The 10,908-nt window shown below is 43.5% G+C and overlaps 1 pseudogene; it reads right to left on the reverse strand.

The window, feature by feature from the left end:
• Window positions 1–7,848: 7,848 nt before the first annotated feature.
• On the reverse strand, window positions 7,849–9,000 carry LOC114896289 (annotated as a pseudogene).
• Between the last annotated feature and the right edge of the window lie 1,908 nt (window positions 9,001–10,908).

Here is a 10,908-nt window from a genome sequence, read left to right on the forward strand (position 1 = left end):
CACACACACACACACACACACACACACACACACACACACAGCCCCCTCTCTTTTAAGGAAAAAACATTTTTCAGGACAGAATAAGGAATGCATGGAAGCAAGAGGGATGTGCTTCCCAGGACGGGGAGGGGCTGGTGGCTGGAGCCTTCCAACAGCTCACAGGCAAGCGGCGCTGCCTGACTCATGCAAAAGCCCCAGGGACATCACCGGTTTCCTCAGTCACCCTTTAGGAGAAGAGAGACAGCAAACGTGATATTATAAACGTTCCCACAGAATCATAGCCTTACTGGGTCCAAGGGAACCACAGGCTTACCCTGCTGTTCACCATGCTGGAGTGTAAATCAGCTGACGAGCCCTACATAGCTAAAGACCTCACAGAAACCGTTACACACACACACACACACACACACACACACGAGATGCAAGATCCAATGGGAAAGTTTACAGTCTGATAGAGTGTCCTACTCTATGCTCGAATATTACAGCAAGTTTTGAAAGCTCCCAGCATTTTCTGATGCAATTTAAAAGCAAAGTCAATATGTGAATATTAATACCCTTATCTCAGCTGTAGATCCCATGACCGTTTCAAGAAATTAGAAACCAAGTTTAAGCAGAACTCGGGAAGAGTTCCGGTGTGGAGTCTCCTTGCTGTTGGTAGATAGGGGCCCTGCTCACATCCCTGACGATGACAGCCCACAGTCACGGGAACACCACATCTTCCCCTCTGCCCACATGTCCTGGTTTCTCATGGTGATGAAGCTACTGTTCACCCTAGCTCTTCACTGCGCCTGGGGGGAGTTAGCTGAGGAACTGGATGCTATTGCAAGGGGGCCAGGAAAGATGCCTAGGATTCTGCGCAGTTCGTAGCAGTGCTCGTAGACGTCTGTAAGCACAGGACAGGCTTAGCGAGCTTTATCTTGTCTGAGTATCCTCCTCCCCCCACCCCACCCCCAGCTCCGTGTGGCTCAGAAAGAGCGTGTGACTAAGTGCAGGCTTCTACACTCATCTCCTAAGGAGCAGCCCAGCAGGGTTCGAGCAGCCCTTATCACCCTGGCTCAATGAGAAGTGGGCAGAGTCTCTGGCTGCTCTCTGCTCAAGGCAACAGCCTCTCTGAATACTTCCTTAGAGAGTCCAGACACTCCAGGCTGCTGGGTCCCTTGAGTTTCCAGGGTTTTCTGTCAAAGCCTTTTGCAAAACTGCTGTTACCACTGTGCATTGAGATCTTCAGTAAATGTGGCTGGAAGCTTCCACTTGACATTTTAAGGGATGTGACATAAAGCCACTAGGGGAGCAAGTGGTTCTTTGTAGGAAGTTCTAGATCCCTACATCACCTGAAGTGATCTTCAGGTGTCAGTCTCCTTCTTAAGCCACATCATCAATGCTTCCGGCCTTAATTAAGGCAAGGAAACCACCTGCAGTCCTCACGCTGCAGCTAAGAGCTTTAGCCTTCCTGGGGTTCTGCCATGTTTTTCACCCATATTAAGTGTTGCTGAAACACCTAATCCCCTCACATGTGTCTCAGTGAGGGACTTGCCATCAAGAGGATGTTTTCTGAAAAGTCAAGCCATCATTGACAATCTAGTGTGTATGAGCACGCACTGGTGAGTGCAGATTACTGTTTTGTATCGCTTAGCATATCTGCAGTACTTTGTGATGACTGGCCGGCACGTTCACCACAAGATCAATTGCAAAGTCACCTGTGGGAATGTCACCACCTCGAGAGCGACAAAGATGACATTGCTATGTTATCCAGCCAAAATGTTCAACATTGGCTCTAGCCTACAGATTGTACTGCTGATTATAAATATCTTCTGGGTGGAGTGAGGCCAAAGCAAAAGTTACTGTGTCGAAGGTTGTGTGAATGCAGGCAGTCCAATCCCTGCTTGGTCACTAAAATCTTTACTCAATGCTCAGAACAAAGTTTGATTCCCTGCTGATGTTCAGAACATACACAAAATCCATATTTTCTCTTCGATTAAAACATGCATTGATTAGCAGAGCCTGGCGATACGTAGTCACGGAAGTGTTTTTGTAAAGTATCACAAGACGATTCATAGGCAAGAGTCATGAAACCAAGACTCAAGAGTCAGATATAAAATGAGGCCCAATTATTCGGCATATATTTTTCCTAATAAAAAATATCTGCCGAGCTCTCCTTTTGCCATAAGAAATAGTTTTGGTTCTTCAGAAAGCTAGTTTACAATACTGGCTATCTCCTGAGGGTTTCCAGTACCCCTGGTCAAGGCTGTGCTTTCTACAGAGGAATCAGGGTAACCTAACAGATGTGTGTGAGGGGGACTCTGAGCTATGCCCTGGGACTTCCCTGGTGGTCCAGTGGTTAAGACTCTGAGCTTCCAGGGCAGGGGGCAGGGGTTCGGTCCCTAGTCGGGGAACTATAAGATCCCACATGCCATGCAGTGTGCAAGATTAGCTATGCCCTAGGGCCTGGGCCAGGAATAGCCTATTTTAGAATAGAAAATAAAAGCGAATTCCCACTTCGAGAGCTCAAAGAGCTTTGCGATTTTAAAAAACTAACTTTGATGGCAACTCACTGAGCTAGGGGACAAGTGTTAACCAGATTCTTGTTGGAATATTGCAGTTCTAGGCAGGGGAGGGTATGGTAGGCCAGCCAACAGATTGCAGCACAATCAAACAACTGGGCTTAAACCTCTTTGCACTAATTTCTGGTCTATGTGCCACCAGCCTGGCTTCCTGCTGAAGCATCACTTCATGCTTTTATGCAACACACTTATCCAATATGTAAAACTAAATTCAGAATCATCTTCCTGTGCGTGTAAAAAACTTCTGCTAATTGAAATCCTGGCCTTCATAGCCGCTACTGTCATTGTTAAAATACAGCCAGGGTGATGTTTGGTACCGCTTGGAGTTATGTTCTAATGGAAAAGTCTATATGAAATACATGCCAAATTTAAAAGTCATAAGGGCAGCTGAACAAGTGCATTTATCGCTAGAATGATTATTCACAAATGTTCTGTCTAACCAAGAGCGTGCGTTTCAATAGCGTCCTACACTAAACCCAAGATTTGGAAGCACTGCTTATTCAGCAGCCAATGAAAACAGGCCTCTCATCTGTGTGGAGACACTGACTATCAAACTGATTTTTTTAACATCCTCTATGTAAAAGCCAGACTATCACTAGAGAGCACGTTAGGTCCTAAGAAAGCACTTGGACTGTGTACCCAGTAGCTGACATTTCTAACATTCAAGTAGGGGACCGAGTCACGGCTGTGTGTGGGCAGGAGTGTGGAGTTGGGGCAACTGCAGGGCCATGGAGGTGGCCTGTACGAGATGTTCTTCCCGGGGATGTGGTGGAAAGGCAGGGACGCTGAGTAAGACATCCAGCGTTCATTCCCGTGACCATTTACAATTGCTTTTTTAAATAAATTTATTTTTTTAATTTATTTTTGGCTGCATTGGGTCTTCATTGCTGCGCACGGGCTCTCTCTAGTTGCGGCGAGCAGGGGCTGCTCTTCGTTGCGGTGCGCGGGCTTCTCACTGCGGTGGCTTCTCATCGCGGAGCACGGGCTCTAGGTGCGTGGGCTTCAGTAGTTGCGGCACGCGGGCTCAGTAGTTGCAGCGCACGGGCTCAGTAGTTGCAAAGCATGGGCTTAGTTGTTCCACGGCATGTGGGATCTTCCTGGACCAGGACTCGAACCCATGTCCCCTGCATTGGCAGGCGGATTCTCAACCAGTGCGCCATCAGGGAAGCCCCACATGACCATTTACAATTAATAAGAACACACGCTCAACCTACTGGCCTAGCCCCATCTCCTGGGGGGCAGGGATGGAAGGAAAGAGCAGGTAACACTGGTTTACTATCTTGGAAAGTGAACAAGAGACCTACTTGGTCAGGGAAATTTTTAAGTCCAGATACTTAAATGTATTGACATAGCTTATTTATTTATTTATTTATTTATTTATTATTTATTTATTTTGCGGTACGCGGGCCTCTCACTGTTGTGGTCTCTCCCGTTGCGGAGCACAGGCTCCAGACGCCCAGGCTCAGCGGCCATGGCTCACGGGCCCAGCCGCTCTGCGGCATGTGGGATCCTCCCGGACCGGGGCACGAACCCATGTCCCCTGTATCGGCAGGCAGACTCCCAACCACTGTGCCACCAGGGAAGCCCTGACTTAGCTTTTTGGGGGGATTGCACTGCGATTATTTTAAAAGCTCTTTCTTGTTCAGAGAAGCATTGACAGTGTCCATGAAGCACATCGACACTCAAAACCCTCCCTCTGTCCAAAGAAACAGAATGACTTCAGGTCACCATATGTGGTTTGATTCTGTCTAAGTGTAACCTTAATCTTGATAAAGCAGTATCTCAGTTCTATAAAAAGAAGTACAGTGCTTTGCAGTCATTTCCAAATTGGAAACATGTTTAAGAAAGGCAGTGGTAAAGGAAAGGAGGTGGAGCCTAGGATTCCTTAGAAGAGAAAGTGCCCTAATTCTCTTTGTGCTTTGACCCTCGCTTGATTTCTGTCTATATTCTCTGGCGCCTCCCCGCGAGGGGTCTGTCTGAGATCCAGGGCTCTTTCGACCGTCTGTGCACTTTACCTGCCTCTGGACCCCACGCTGCAGGACTTGGTGATGAGTCACACACAGACAGCACAGGACCCACTGGCTCAGATTCCCTCTGCCACCAAAGCTCCTGGGGTCTGCCGAATGTCAGGCTACCCATTCCCTTCTCCAATTTGGCCTCATTTTCAGGATGGGATCTCTGTCTACATTTTCCTTTAACTTTTGTCAGTTAATTACCCATTCTAGTAGACTCTTCACCCTCAAAGACAGACACTACATCCTGAGCCTGAGTTAATGGAGTTGGCGCCATGACGGTCTCACCAAACCATGTCTGGGGCCTGCCCCGTCCTCTCAACCAGACATGGGCAGATCATCCAGGGTCACAGCTCTTGTTTGTTGGCTCCAAGAGCCCGGGTTCTCAGTCTCTGTGCTACTATTTACTCACTTAGCTGTAGGACTGTGTAACTTGTCTCCAAGATGGTAGCAATAATCCCTCTCATCCCACATGCACTTTTTTTTTAACTTTTGTATTTTGAAATATAGATTCACAAGAAGTTGCAAAAATGATAGAGTCCCATGTAGCCTTCAACCAACTTCCCCAAATTATGATATCAGAAGTATAGCTATAGTATGACATCACAATTATAGGACAGTATATAGTGATATAGTGCAATATCAAAACCAGGAAGTCGACATTGGTATATTACCGTTAATTGGACTATAGACCTTACTCAGTTTCCATCATTTTTTAACCTGTATTGATGTGTGTGTGTGGGTATGTATAGTTCTATACCATTTCATACCACCTATAGATTCACATAATGATCACCACAATCAAGACACAGAACCGTTCCATCACCAGAAAAGAACTCCTTTGCGCTGCCTCTTCGTATCTGTGGCCCTCTCTCCTAACCACCCCCTTCCCCCCGCCAAGTCTCTGTCCTCTGCCAACCACTAATCTGTTCTCCATCTCTATACTTTTATCACTTTGAGAATTTTTTAAAATATTTATTTGTTTGTTTTTGGCTGCGTTTGGGTCTTAGTTTTTTATGAAGATTAAATGAGATAACGTATATGAAAATACTCAGTTTAATAAGTAGTGACTCAATTATGGGATCAAATTATGAATCATAAACCAATGCAAAATTTACATTTTAATATAAAACAGTTCCGATTTTTCCTATTGCTTCACAGTTGTCTTTGGTGACATACTACCCAGTTTTCTGGGCTTGTTATTGTACATTCTGCCAAAGAATGAACAGTGGCTGCATTTGTGATCTCTGCTTCTCCAATTAATGCTGTTTTGATAAGTCAGCATTTTTACTGCTTATAATAAGCTATGTTCTTTACATGAACTAGCAATCTCTAATATTCCCATTAGGTAGGAATTATTCTTCTTAATGTATAGGTTAGAACCCAGGGCTCAGAGAGGTAAAATGACTTGCTAGTTTGTCTAATTCCAGAGCTTCTATATCTAGCTTTGATGCCAGTGTGATTCAAATATTCTCCATAGAACTCCAGTCCCTAGGGATATTGCTAAAAGAAAAAGAGTTCATTGATTAAATGAATTTAATATACATTTTAAAATAAAGCATGTTATAAAAGTTCCTTCTTGAGAGTTTTCAATGCATATTAGCAAATGAAAGGTTCTGAGAAGTCCTGTGGTTTTTAACCCAGCATTTCTCAAATTAAATTAGCCACTGGGCTTTTTAGAAATATATAGAACTATCAACACCCCTCAGAATTAGCATTCCGTAGAAAACATTTTAGGGAACTCTGCACTGAGCATACATTTCTGCCCCATTTTTAAATATCTGATATTTCTGTTAACTGCCTAATCCTGTTGTGATACCAAACTGCTTCAGCCTCACAAGAACTCTACAAATAGTTCATTTATATAGTGTTATAGCATCTTACTGATGAAAGTAATAATCCTATGGCAAACTTAGTGAAATTATATATATATATATATTATATATATATGTCTTTGGTTTCTACCCTAGAAGAATAGCAAGTTTACACCAACAACTCTGAGGGCAAATGATGTTAAAGAGAAAATAAACCTCTTTTCTAAGAAGTCTGCTTTTCACCTTGAATGGTGTACAGTTCCCAAAAGTTTAAGATAAGGTCATTTGGAGGGCTCTATTTAACTAATGCAAAATAAATGTATAATATACAACCAAAGAGCAAATTTATTTTCTTTCTTTAAATTATTTATTTATTTGGCTGCGTTGGGTCTTAGTTGTGGTACGCAGGATCTTCGTTGTGGCACATGGGCTCTAGAGCGCACAGGCTCAGTAGTTGCAGTGCACAGGCTCTCTAGTTGTGGCACTCGGACTCCAGAGCGTGCGGGCTCAGTAGTTGCGGCACACGGGCTCTCTAGTTGTGGCACGTGGGCTCTAGAGCATGCAGGCTTAGTTGCCCCACAGCATGTGGGATCTTAGTTCCCTGACCAGGGATCAAACCCGCGTCCCTGTCCCCTGCATTGGAAGGCGGATTCTTAACCACTTGACCACCAGGAAAGTCCCAAATTTACTTTCTTTAAATCTCAGCCACTACCTTTAATTATAGTACTTATTTCCAATATCTCTTCTTATAGGTTCTTAGAACATACTACATTATATTACTTCCTGCCACTCATCACTCAAACGTCAGTCCCTAGGCAGGAGGGCTACATGCTATTCCCTGTCCTTGAATTCTACTCTCTATTTAAACAAATGCTTGGTAATGGATGTGATGTTGATGGTTTTAGATACATAGTTATGGGCTTACATCTAATATGAAACCATACTAAATCGCTCTTTGCCTCTAAAAGTTTTCCATTTCTAATGACACAAAATGAGTCAAATACACTATTCTATTTTATGGTAACAGAATCAGAGTAATGAGCAAACCCAGGCTGGTCACTGCTATGTTATTCTTAGAAAGTAAAGGAAAATTCATCTTTTCACTCCAGCTTAATGTTATTTCCATTTCACTGGGATTGAAAATAAAAGGAATACTAGGATTACAAAACTTGAGTGTTTTCCTATTTTTTTTTATGAGCACGTCAGCTTTAATTTCTTGAAGTTAAGAAATTGATCACAAGGTAATTTTCTAGCAATCAACACAAGCTGGTCTACAGACAAGTCACAAGATGGAGCTTGATCTTACGGAAATTAAGGAGGTGATACACAGAGATTAAACTGAGGGGTTAAATCAGTGTACTTAAAGATGATCCGATGACACAGCCTTTCAATTTGTCAACATTTTGCTTTTGATGATGCTGGGAAAGAGTAAGCAGGAAGCATGAAGCCGAAACTTCAGGATCAGGTCGGCGGCCTGAATTTGTACACCACAAACCACAGGGCAGTTATCGATGTGGAAAATCCGATGATCTTCAGCAGGCCTGTCATGGAAGGCAGGTTCCTCTCCCAGAAGGTGTGGGTGATTTCTACAGCTGGAACATCCTCTGATTCAGGTTCTTGGACCCATATGTCTCTCTTTGCCGCCTTCCCCAAAGCATTCAAGACCTCTCTAGCTGCCCGTTCTCCAGCCTCTACTGCTCCTTGCATGTGACCGCTCCACTATGTGGCAGTCTTCGTGCCAGCAACGTAAATCCTGCCTACGGGCTGGCAAATCACCCTTCCGTTCTGAGTCATATCCCAGGGGGGAGGTAGGCAGTGTAGCAGCCCCCGGAGTACCCCTCCTCACACCAGTTCTTCTCTTCATAGCGCACCGTTGTAAAGCTTCTTGGGATCCTAGCGCTTTGGCATACAGCTCACAGATTCTCCTCTTCCTTAGTTCTTTATGGACCTCAGGAAGGCGGTCAGCTTTTCGAGCAAGGATGAAGCCCATGAGGGTGGGCAGCGATCCATCTGGTTTAGTGTCATCCAGAGTTATTGAAATCGGAGCTTCCTCATCTTCGATGACCATACAGCCGCAGTAATCCTTTTTCTTCCAAAAGGCCTCCTTGTAATACGTCATGCACTTAATGATAGCCCCCACTGGAAGACGCTGGATTAACTGGTTTCTCTCTGAAGGAAGCTCTGCTCTGAAGTGTATCTTGGCAGTGAAAGTTGGAGGGATGGCACTAATTACGTATCGGCACTCATAAAGTTGATGACGCAACATCTCTATCATGATGTTGTCACTTGACTGGTCCACATAGGTGACAGGACACCCCAGCTTCACTCTGTCCCCGAGGAGGAGCATTATCCGCTTGCTTGCCTGACCAGATCCACCTACAGACTTCCGTTCCTGGCCCTGTTGGTAATGGAGAATATCCGAGTGGTGCCTCCACACTGCTTCACATACCACAAGAACCACAGGGCAGACACCTCGTGGGGTTCAGAGGTCACACTGATATTCACAAAGAGAGATGCAAACTGCCTAGCAGTCCTGTCTGCCCTCACAATCACTGTGGTTCATGCCTCATCATACCACCCTTTCACACCATCCACTCTTCCTGTAACATCCATTTTCCTATTTTTACTAATAAGTGTGATACAATTCACAACTTAAAAATTCTAAACTAGTATGCCATCTGTTGCTATGAATATGAAAGATAGTGCCTCATTTGGAGACTTCTATTACATTAAAGCATGAAATGTGGACTCGTGAACTCCCAGTAACCTGTAAAAATCTCTAATTTTGGAACACCTTTAGGATTCACATGCTCCCTCTTTTTTTTTTTTTTTAATAGATCTTCTTTGGAGTATAATTGCTTCACAATACCGTGTTAGTTTCTGTTGCACAACAAAGCAAATCAGCCATATGCATACACATGTCCCCATGTCCCCTCCCTCTTGAGCCTCCCTCCCGTCGTCCCTATCCCACCCCCTAGGTCACCACAAAGCACCGAGCCAATCTCCCTGTGCTATGCGGCTGCTTCCCACCAGCCAACTATTTTACATTTGGTAGCGTTTACATGTTGATGCTACTGTCACTTCGCTCCAGCTTCCCCCTCCCACCCTGTGTCCTCAAGTCCATTCTTTATGTCTACATCTTTATTCCTGCCCTGCAACTAGGTTCATCAGTACCTTTTTTTTTTTTTTAGATTCCATATATATGCGTTAGCATACGGAATTTGTTTTCCTCTTCCTGACTTACTTCACTCTGTGTGGCAGACTCTAGGTCCATCTACCTCCCACAGATAACTCAATTTCGTTTCTTTTTATGGCTGAGTAATATTCATTGAATATATGTGCCACATCTTCTTCATCCATTCATCTTTTGATAGACATCTATATTGGTTCCATGTCCTATCTATTGTAAATAGTGCTGCAGTGAACATTGTGGTGCATGTCTCTTTTTGAATTATGGTTTTCTCAGGGTATATGCCCAGTAGTGGGGTTGCTGGATCATGGTAGCTCTATTTTTAGTTTCTTAAGGAACCTCCATACTGTTTTCCATAGTGGCTGTGTCAATTTACATTCCCACCAACAGTATAGGAGGGTTCCTTTTCACCACACCCTTTCCAGCATTTACTTTTTCTAGCTTTTTTGATGATGGCGATTCTGACTGGTGTGACGTGATACCTCATTGTAGCTTTGATTTGCATTTCTCTAATAATTAGTGATGTTGAGCATCTTTTCATGTGCCTCTTGGCCATGCTATCTGTATGTCTTCCTTGGTGAAATGTCTATGTAGTTCTGCCCATTTTTTAAATGGATTGTTTGTTTTTTTGATACTGAGCTCCATGAGCTGTTTGTATATTTTGGAAATTAATCCTTTGTCGTTTCATTTGTAAATATTTCTCCCATTCTGAGGGTTGTCTTTTTGTCTCGTTTATGGTTTTCTTTGCTGTGCAAAAGCTTTTAAGTTTAATTAAGTCCCATTTGTTTATTTTTGGTTTTATTTCTGTTACTCTAGGAGGTGGGTCAAAAAAGATCGTCCTGTGGTTTATGTCAAAGAGTGTTTTTTCCTATGTTTTCCTCTAAAAGTTTTATAGTTGTCTGGTCTTACATTTAAGTCTTTAATCCATTTGGAGTTTATTTTTGCATATAGTGTTAGGTAGTGTTCTAATTTCATTCTTTTACACATAGCTGTCCAGATTTCCCAGCATCACTTATTGAAGAGGCTGTCTTTTCTCCATTGTATGTTCTTGCCTCCTTTGTTGTAAATTAGGTGCCCATATGTGCGTGGGTTTATCTCTGGGCATTCTATCCTGTACCATTGATCTATATTTCTGTTTTTGTGCCAGTACCATACTGTCTTGATTACTGTAGCTTTGTGGTATAGATTGAAACCGGGGAGCCTGATTCCTCCAACTCCGTTTTCCTTTCTAAAGATTGCTTTGGCTATTCGGGGTATTTTGTGTTTCCATACGAATTGTAAGATTTTTTTATTCTAATTCTGTGAAGAATGCCATTGGTAGTTTGATAGGG

Source organism: Monodon monoceros, unplaced genomic scaffold, assembly GCF_005190385.1.
Source record: "Monodon monoceros isolate NGI ecotype Baffin Bay Population unplaced genomic scaffold, NGI_Narwhal_1 Super_Scaffold_15, whole genome shotgun sequence".
In the NCBI taxonomy this organism is placed as follows: domain Eukaryota; kingdom Metazoa; phylum Chordata; class Mammalia; order Artiodactyla; family Monodontidae; genus Monodon; species Monodon monoceros.